Genomic DNA, 9,348 nt, shown 5'->3' with positions numbered 1-9,348 from the left:
ACCAAATTGGCATTTCAAACACTGACATATATCTCTGTGCCATCTATATTCCCCCAGCAGAATCCCCTTACCATGATGAGGAATACCTGAACAAAATCCACACAGAAATCAACCATTTACAGGCCCAGGGAAATGTGCTGCTGTGTGGAGACTTTAATGCAAGAACTGGATCTGAACCCGATAACATAGATCCAAAGGGCAATGAATATATCTTTGGCCAAAACTCACTGAGTCTCACAAGAAAACTTCCACCTAGAAATAATCTTGACCAAACTGTAAATAAAAATGGTACAGAGTTAGTGTACCTCTGTTGAGCTTTAGGCCTGTACATACTTAATGGCAGGATCAGAGAGGACACTTTAGGGAGGTTCACATGTTGTTCAGGTCTTGGAGCTAGTGTAGTTGACTATGCCATCACTGACATGGCCCCGTCCTCCTTCAGTGCATTCCAACCCAGTCTCACGGCAGTGATATAGTCACGAAATTTAATCTATTGATTCGTGTTCATGGACACGAATTTCCCTCTTTTGTCTTGTCAGGCAGCACGACTTTCATCTAATGTATTTCAATTGGAAATTTCTTTCGTGCCCTCCACCACGTTTTTCTTTTTGCCACTGCACCACAGACGCTGTATTTTTTTTTCTGATTTGTTATTCTTTTCTTAATATTCAAGCACTATTACTCAACATTTAATCAGGAGATTTTATCCTTGTTTTTATTGCTTTATATTCTGTAAGCTACTCGCATCGTCAGTGGGTCCTTGCAGTCAAATATACACACATATCTGATCTGAATCAAATGATTCGTGATACGCGATCCGACTGGAGCGCTTCGAAACAGTGAATAATTTTGACTGGAGCGCTTCGAAACAGTGAATCATTTTGACTGGAGCGCTTCGAAACAGTGAATCATTTTGACTGGAGCGCTTCGAAACAGTGAATCAGTTCAACTGGAGCGCTTCGAAACAGTGAATCATTTTGCGACGCAATGGTTTAACTGATTCGGAGTTTCTAAAAGCTCCGGTTTGTTCTTTGCTCGCTTTGAATGACCGTGGAAATTAAATCATTACAATTAATAGGCCTAACGTACAATGTTTTTATTAAACTGTGATCACCGTAAATACAGTTTCCGTCGTATTAAAAACATTTCATAATTTTTTTTCAAAAGATTTATACAAATATACGAGACTGCGTTAATTAGGGACACACACATTTATTACAGTATAGAACTTATAAAATATATTTTCTGCCTTATTCTCTGATAAAAATGTGGAAAAAGATTACATTTGGCATTTCTGTCAGCATTACCCATGATCCTCTGCCTCCTGATCCAGGCCGCGCGCGCCCGCGGGTCTTCTCATTGCGCTCAAACCACTGTCCAGGTAAGTCACGAGCTCATTACTAATGATCACGTTTTGTTTAAATGTAGTAATTGGTGCCTTTCTTTGCCATTAAACTCACATGGTTTAAATGTTAGAGCAACAATTAAAATCCGACCAATGGGTTACTCCTTATCAGCGAAAAAAATAAAAATAAATAATAATAATAATAATAAACCACTTGTGAAATTAGGCTTGCTAAATGGGGCTAGCTAACTTCAATATAAGCTAACTCTATTAATAGAGTGGGGGAACTATGACGTCACTTTGTAGGCGGATCGGCTGTTAGCATGAAACTGGTTCCTTCGACAAAAAACCAATAGGATTTTCCCATAGAGTGGGGGAACTATGATGTCACTTTGTAGGCGAAAACCCGGAAGCGAGTGCATTTTAGCACTTCCGGTTCCAACGTCCCAGAGTCAATGGGTTTTTTGAATGGGATTTTGGTTAAATCCCTAAAATAAGGTCCGTGGTTCACACGAGCTCAAAATACTTTCACGTTTTATTCTACGACATAAAACACACCAGTTACACCACACGTGATTTTTTTAAGCTGTTATGTTTCTTAAAAAAGACGGTTGCTAACAAGTTGCTAAATGGGACTACAGACGCTGTCAGAGACATTAAACGTCATCACGCCAAACAGTTTGTCAATATACAGTATTTTCCAGTTGTAGTATAATTTGTAATTCAATTAATTTTAGGATAACCAATGAATAGTTTACAGCATTTTATATTGTTGTTTTTTTTGCTTTGCCCTGAAATGCGACATGTTTTCAGAGGGAAGATGCTTGTTTTATCGCTTTACTGACACGGAAGGTAAACGCATATTACGATTATTACATGTAAACACCACATTTGCCGGCTTAACGTGGTGAAAGTTAAACTTTAATGATGCATATTGCTTAAAGGCACGTAAAAATTAAATGTTTGCGGCCACATGAAGCGGTTAGAAAACATAGATTGAGGATTTCCTTGAAGCACGGATAAAATAACATTTTGTGTACCAATCCTAACAAAATGAGAGCTGAAATGTGGTACTTTGTTCACTAAATAAGTTTAATCTTACCATATCCAAAAACTCGCTCACTCTGCTGTTATTTAAATACGCGGGGATAAGTTCCCAGTCAACAATTTGATCTCACAGTGATGTCACCATGAGCTCACAGGATACTCGTGATGAGGTCACAATGTGAGGTAACAGTGAGCTAAAAGTGTAACCTCACAGCGCCCTCACTGTGTGCTCATACTAATGTGAGGTCAAAGTGCACTCACTGCACAGAGACTAGGTACCCAGCATGCACTGCAGCATGACACTTTTGATTGTCACTGATTCTTGATGTCTCTCTTTGTTTTTGAATGACAGGGTAGTTAATCATGTTTGTGTCTTACGCTTTTATAATTCTTCATAACTGATTATGAGACTGCTGGATCCTATGCTGTATAATCACAGAGCTATTATATTTAGAAACTTTAGAATAAGAAAACCTCACCAAGACTGCATATTGAATCTAGGTGATGACTGCGTTATCATCAATAACAGACCAGCATCACCTGGTTGCAGTCTTTTTTTGGTTTTCCTTGCCATAACAAATGTGCTTTACGAACACAGTTACAGCAGCCAAAAATATAATGTTATAAAGTCAAGGGTCAAGAGCCCAACTAAAGCAAACACTACTTGCCACGATGGTAACGTCAAACAAAACAATAAAACATCACCATCTAAATCTCTGTTAATTCTCAATAAGCGCTTTTGTAGATGTCTGACAGAAATAAAGTCAGTCTGGTTAATAATGAGTGAAGCTGGTGATTCGTTTATTTCAGTTGATTTCATCGAAGGCTGTGTCTGGAAGTCAGTTGTATGTTTGGAGAAGGTTCTTATAACAGAAATCTGTTAGCTGGGTGTACACTCATGAGCTCATCATGTGAGAGCACTGTGATATCTCTGTGACAGTGTTGAGAAACAGGAAGTAGAATGTCCCCCGGTGACTGATATTTGAACTGCCTCCTCTCAACCTGCTCAACATTTTGGGTTCACAATGAGTTCACATATTACTCACACTGTGAGGATCACCGTATGAGAATGGTGTGATGTCACTGTGATCATCGCGTGATCTCACGTGTTGACTGGGTTTTTAATTAAAATATTCATATTAATCAAGGATTTATTGACTTTTAATGCACCTTATTTCGAAATGTACAGAAATACAGAAAAGTCATGTTTTTAGTAACTTTACTATTACAAATTAAGTGTTTGCAGTTTTATATTAAGAAATGTTCCTTCTTAGTAGACTCAAATGAAATAAGTTTACCAAATGTTTACACCATCACAACAATTTTACAGCATGCAAGAGTTTGCTGTATTTTTACAGTATAATTGTAATTATTGATTTACAGTACTCTTGTAAATTTACAGTCTTACTGGCAACCAAAATTGCCAGTAAGTTACTATAAATTTTACAGCAATTTTTTACAGTGTGCTTTAAATGTTCTTTAGTTATGATTATTTCATTTATTCACTATACTATTTATTACTAATGTCTCATTTCAGTTTTAGTTTGTCTCTAGCTTTGTATTTATTCATGAAACGGTTCCTGTAGCGTGGATTAAAATTCATCTACAGAGTAAATCCTTCACTGAACGTGTTAATAATAAGTTTGAAACAGTTCTCGAGAGCACGGTGGTGGTGACGTTGAAGGCGAGCGACCGTGGTGCTGTAGTTCGTTTACAGCCTAAGTTTAGCTTTTCAGTTCTGGCGCTTTTATTTCGGCTTCAAAATTCTTCAATGTTATATTATCTTGTCAAGATATCTTGATGGACAAAACGTGTAAGTTTCATGAACTATGGTTGAACACAGAGCTTATTTTTGCGATAATCCAAAAGCCTATGGGAAAATCCTATTGGCTTTTTGTCGAAGGAACCAGTTTCATGCTAACCGCCGATCCGCCTACAGAGTGGCGTCATAGTTCCCCACTCTATTGACTTTTATATATATATAACAGTATATATATATATATATATATATATATATATATATATATATATATTTTATTTATATTTGTTTTTTTTGTTTGTTTTTATTTTATTAAGCATCATAACCTTATTATTTGCTTTAAACAGCACGGGTAGACATGCTTACATTGCATGCAATGGGTGGAACCACAAAAAACGTCTCTCTCTACATCAGTCACTTTCAACAAGATATGTGAAGGTAAGTCTCCTATTAATTGTTTTGTGTATCCTTTTGTTGTGTGCACTTGGCCTGTTTTTAATCATACTAAGTCCTGATTATTGTATAACACTGTTTATCAGACTTGCCAGAGACTCCAGGATGAAACAGCAAGGCTAGCTGAACTAAAAACAGAGTTAATTTGCACAGATGAAGTGGTGGCAGAGTGGCTTTCTGATGTGAAGGAATGGGCAGCTGACGGTAAGCATGACCAGATAAAAGAAACAGCAAATATCCTTTTCCAGTGTCACGAATCTGGTCTGCACTTCCGTTCATTCACCACCAGAGGTCACTCACTCACCACATTGACTTTCACACCACACATCACAATGGACTACGTTTCCCATCAGCCATCTCACCAATCACACGCTCACCTGATCACACGCACACAGCTGTAACCAATCACACACTCTATTTAAGCCACGGACTTTCTCTCCTTCGTGGCTGAGTATTGTATGCATTATCGCTGCCCTACAGAGCCTTGTTGCCTTGCCTTGCCTTGCCTTGCCTTGCCTTGCCTTGCCTTGCCTTGCCTTGCCTTGCCTTGCCTTGCCTTGCCTTGCCTTGCCTTGCCTTGCCTTGCCTTGCCCTGCCCTGCCCTGCCCTGCCCTTTCAGTTTCCCTGCAGGAAGTGCACATACCAAGTTCAGTAAAGTATTAAAATAAATATCAATGAAATGTTAATGAAAGATTAAAAGGGGATTTATATACAAATACAAATTCAAACACTAAAACGGTTCTGTGTTGTTTTAACAGTGAATTTGCTTTCACTATTACTTCTACAGAGACACCAAATACATCTCATGGCAGTCAAGGCACCGCACACAGAGGACTTCAGCAGTCGATTGAGGGGCTTTACCTTAGTGTGAGGCAGCGGAAGCAAACCCTTTACCGTCAGAATGGTATAACTACAGAGTATAATAGGTTGATATATTCAGGCTACTGTATGCATCCTACTCCACCAAAAAATACATGTTAAATGTACAAGGTTGTAGATTGCAACCAGCTCCCCTCACCTCTCCCTTTGCAAGCTGTGGTAGAACTACTGTGACAGACGAGAAAAAGTGAGTGGTCCTATCTCGAGCCAGTGTTTGTTTGTCCATTGTGGTCTACCGTAGGAACATGGTGACCTCTGTGGAAGGACCATATTTAGATACAAACTTCCCATTCCAAAGTAATTAAAGCACAGCAATTCTTGTTTTCAGGAATGTGTGTATCCCCTAAATGTTACACACTGGACCTTTGGGTTATCTGTTTGTAAAACTAAATTAAAATTTTCACATACTTCAATTACTGCAGCTTTGCTTTAATTTTTTTGGGGTGCAATATGTCTTTCCTTATTGAACAGTGCTGTTACAAACCTCTACACCTGTACCTCCTGTCTTTCTAGACAGCAGCAAGCCGCCACCGCCTTGAAGGAAGCTGGCACAAGACAAAAAGCTCCTTCTTCAGGAGATAGAAATACAATTCTCTTGTACTAGACTCTGCGACTAACATTGATGTAGCTGTGGTGGAGCATTCCCTGACTGGAGAGAGCACTGTGTCTCAAATATGGCCGTAGGAGGTTCATGGCAGTGGTACGTCAGTTTTCAGATGCTTCACAAGAATTTATTTACAGTTCTGCTATATAGAGTACACTGAACTAAGACATGCATGTAACATAGAGTGTTGAAATGTAGTGTTCGTTTAGTTAATGGGCACATTTTCAGTTTTCTTATGTATCAATTTGATTTAAAAAAGTACATGTTTGTAGTTACAAAACATTGCAATGCTATTATGCTCATGTATAGATTGTCTCATGTATTCATATAACTGTTGTTGATTCTTAGCAAACATTTCGATCAAGAAACAACTGCATGACCAAGTGATGTTGACAGTGCGACTGCAAGAGGAAAAAAGCATTTTGGTGTTGGAGATGGATGGCACAACACTGCACATGGTTGCAGAGCCTGCAGTGGTTCTGAAGAACAAGATAGCTGAGGAGCGTAAGATGAATAAAAACCCTGTCCATGAATTTCAAATAAATAAAAAAACATATCAGTCTCAGTCACAGAACTTGGATGGAGTAGAGCAGTTATTGCTCTGTTTGTCATGGTAATTTGGCTCGCATGTAATAAAATGTGGACTATAGACTAAGTCAGTAAGGCTTTAAAGTGTGTCACATTTGCTTGAGAGATTTGTTGTACTGTGGCTGTTACATAAAAGCTGAAATTAACAAAATTCTTTTGAACATTAAAATTTGTGTCCTGGTGTGTTACACGAGGTTAGCATAACATCAAGATTAAGCTTATTATTATCTCCTCCAGTCAACATAGAAAATCTAGCTGGTCAGCATCATCAAACACATCTTTTTCTTGATGTAACTTCTTGAATGCTACACAAGGTGTTACTTTAGCACAACTGTAGTGAAGAAGAAAGATGTTTTTGTTAGATGTGTTGATTGGCTGCAACACAAAACACTTTTCTGCTGCTTTGGGCCTCGCTGCATAAAGTCTTCTCAGTGAGCCGTCAGAGTTTATACAGAAGATAGCAGGTAGTATGACAATGATACACATAAAAATGCCAACCATCCAGGTATATAGATTTGAATGGGTGAAATCTTTTACTCCATTGAAGTTCTTTGGCCTCTTGAAGCAGTATTAATGTAGTTTGTCCTTAATGTTATCTCTTTTGTATTTTGAGATGTAGACAAGGGAAATGAGGGACTTTGCTGTCTCTTAAGAAGACGACTGTCAGAGGTGTCAGAAAGGTTGCAAGTGCTCCTCCAACAGTACAAGACTGCTTTAGGCCCCGAGGCCTCTGCCCTTCTACATGTTGAAGCAGAAGATCAAGGTGGCCTCAGTAGTCCAGACACCAGTGAGGATGAAGAAGAAAACACAATTTAGGTAATTAATTTATTCATATGTATGTTTGTTTGTTCTCAAAAATAGACCAGGGATTGTTCCATCAAGGTGGATAAAGGAAAAGCCTGGCTTAGGAACATTGCAGAGAAAAGTTGCAGCAACTCAGCTTGTCAATTTGCCTGAAGCTGATTTTAGATTATAAGGCATGGCACCTGTTTCAACAGCCAGGCAGCTTGTAGCAAAGTCAGCTGGTCAAGTTACTAAACTTTCGGCTGGTTGAAGTTTTGGAAGGAGGAAAGACAGGATCAATTCATCAATTTGTTTGAGGAACAACTGTGTCTGCATGACACAAGCCTTTAAATTTACTCAGCTCTTCAGGGCTGCTTATGTACTCCATGCACAAGCACAGTACATGCTTATTCAAGCCTGGTTAAAGTCAACGTTGACTAGACATGGCTAAATGATGTAAGTGGAATGGCTTGAGCCTGCAGTGAAAGTCAATGTTAATTCAAGCCAGGCTTTTTCAAGAGAGCACAGCTTTCATTAGCTGCGTTGATGGAATATCCCCATTACTGTTACTCTTCATAATTTATTTGTGTATTTATTGATGCTTTACACACCTTGTTCATTCTAAAACAGCTGAACTTCACCTTCTTATCCTACCTTTTGCATTTTTGTTTTTCTGTATTTCCCCAGATGGAAGCTGCACAAAGGACTGTGTTGAAGGAAATGGCCTTGCCCAGTATCTGTGTGTTTTTAGTATGTTGATTGATTTACCACATCAACATCTGGATGCATTCTATATTGTTGAAAATTAAACCTGTGTCTGTAGATTGCCAAGCAATTGAGTAAGCACATGAATGCTCCTTGAAGATGCACAAACCTCTTAGTATAGGTGCACCAATCTCAGCCAAAAATGTTAACTTTGCACATATCATATTACCAGATGTAATATCTTGACATGATATTTGGGTAGTGTATTCATACTCCTTTAAGAGAGACTCCCCTTGATTGGGGTGACCCTGTGACCTTTCCTTTTGTGTAAAACTCAAGGCTAAACTTTTGACTTGTATACAACAAATGTTAGGAAAAGATTTCTAAGTCATTTGCTGAGCATTCTCAAGCTTCCCAGGCATTGAATCCTGTCGGTTTTGTTGACCTCATAACATTCCCTGTAGCACAACCCTCAGACCAAAATGTAGAGTTTGATATTTCTTAAAGATGGTTATTTCGTTTATAATTCTTCTGTCACTCTCAGTTTTGTCCTTACAGAGTTTCGGCGGGTCCTTAAAAAGTTAAACCAGTTATATCGAATTTAAGGCCATAAAAATGTCTTAAATGGTATAAGACAGTCCTAATTACGATTTTTTTTTTCATGATTTTTATGATAGCTTCATGTGACGATTTAACTTCAAAAGGCTGTGATTTCATTGAATAAATGACCCCTTCATGTTTTAAAGTCAGATGCTGTGCTGCTTTGTGTCCTGCCGTTACCAGGGAACCCTGCTGACACAAAATGAATTGGCATTGTTGTTCAGACCAAATTAAAAAAAATTACCACGATTTAATTAAATCAATAAAGTGGTATTTTATGTTATTATATTAATATTAATAATTATCGATAATTGTTTACATTAATATGATACTTTTGCCTCGTCTATTTTCTTAAAAGTTGTTGAAATGTGAAGGTTATCATTTTATAAAACTGTTTTTGTGAAAATCTTGTCTCTGAACTGTAAATCATGTTTTTCACAGTAAAACATGCTTTTTTTCATTCACTCATGGTATTCATTTTATTTGTGCAGGTCTTAAAAAGCTCTTTAAAAGTCTTACATTTGGTTTTAAAAATCCTGCAGATACTGTACATTACATTTACATTAAGTACACTGTAAAAATTGC

The 9,348-nt window shown here is 37.9% G+C and overlaps 1 long non-coding RNA gene across 2 annotated transcripts; it reads left to right on the top strand.

The window, feature by feature from the left end:
- The first annotated feature begins 6,063 nt into the window (after positions 1-6,063).
- LOC131546283 (uncharacterized) lies at positions 6,064-8,667 on the top strand. 2 transcript variants are annotated; one of them, XR_009272637.1, is made up of 4 exons: positions 6,064-6,183; positions 6,436-6,591; positions 7,289-7,491; positions 8,146-8,667. It is a non-coding gene; the product is annotated as an uncharacterized LOC131546283 (long non-coding RNA). The 2 variants fall into 2 exon arrangements; XR_009272636.1 differs by having other exon boundaries at positions 7,295-7,491; positions 8,146-8,666.
- The last annotated feature ends 681 nt before the right edge of the window (positions 8,668-9,348 follow it).

This window comes from Onychostoma macrolepis, chromosome 01 (assembly GCF_012432095.1).
Source record: "Onychostoma macrolepis isolate SWU-2019 chromosome 01, ASM1243209v1, whole genome shotgun sequence".
NCBI classification, from domain to species: domain Eukaryota; kingdom Metazoa; phylum Chordata; class Actinopteri; order Cypriniformes; family Cyprinidae; genus Onychostoma; species Onychostoma macrolepis.
The sequence above is the reverse complement of the archived record's forward strand: the minus strand, read 5'-3'. Positions and strand labels throughout refer to the sequence as shown.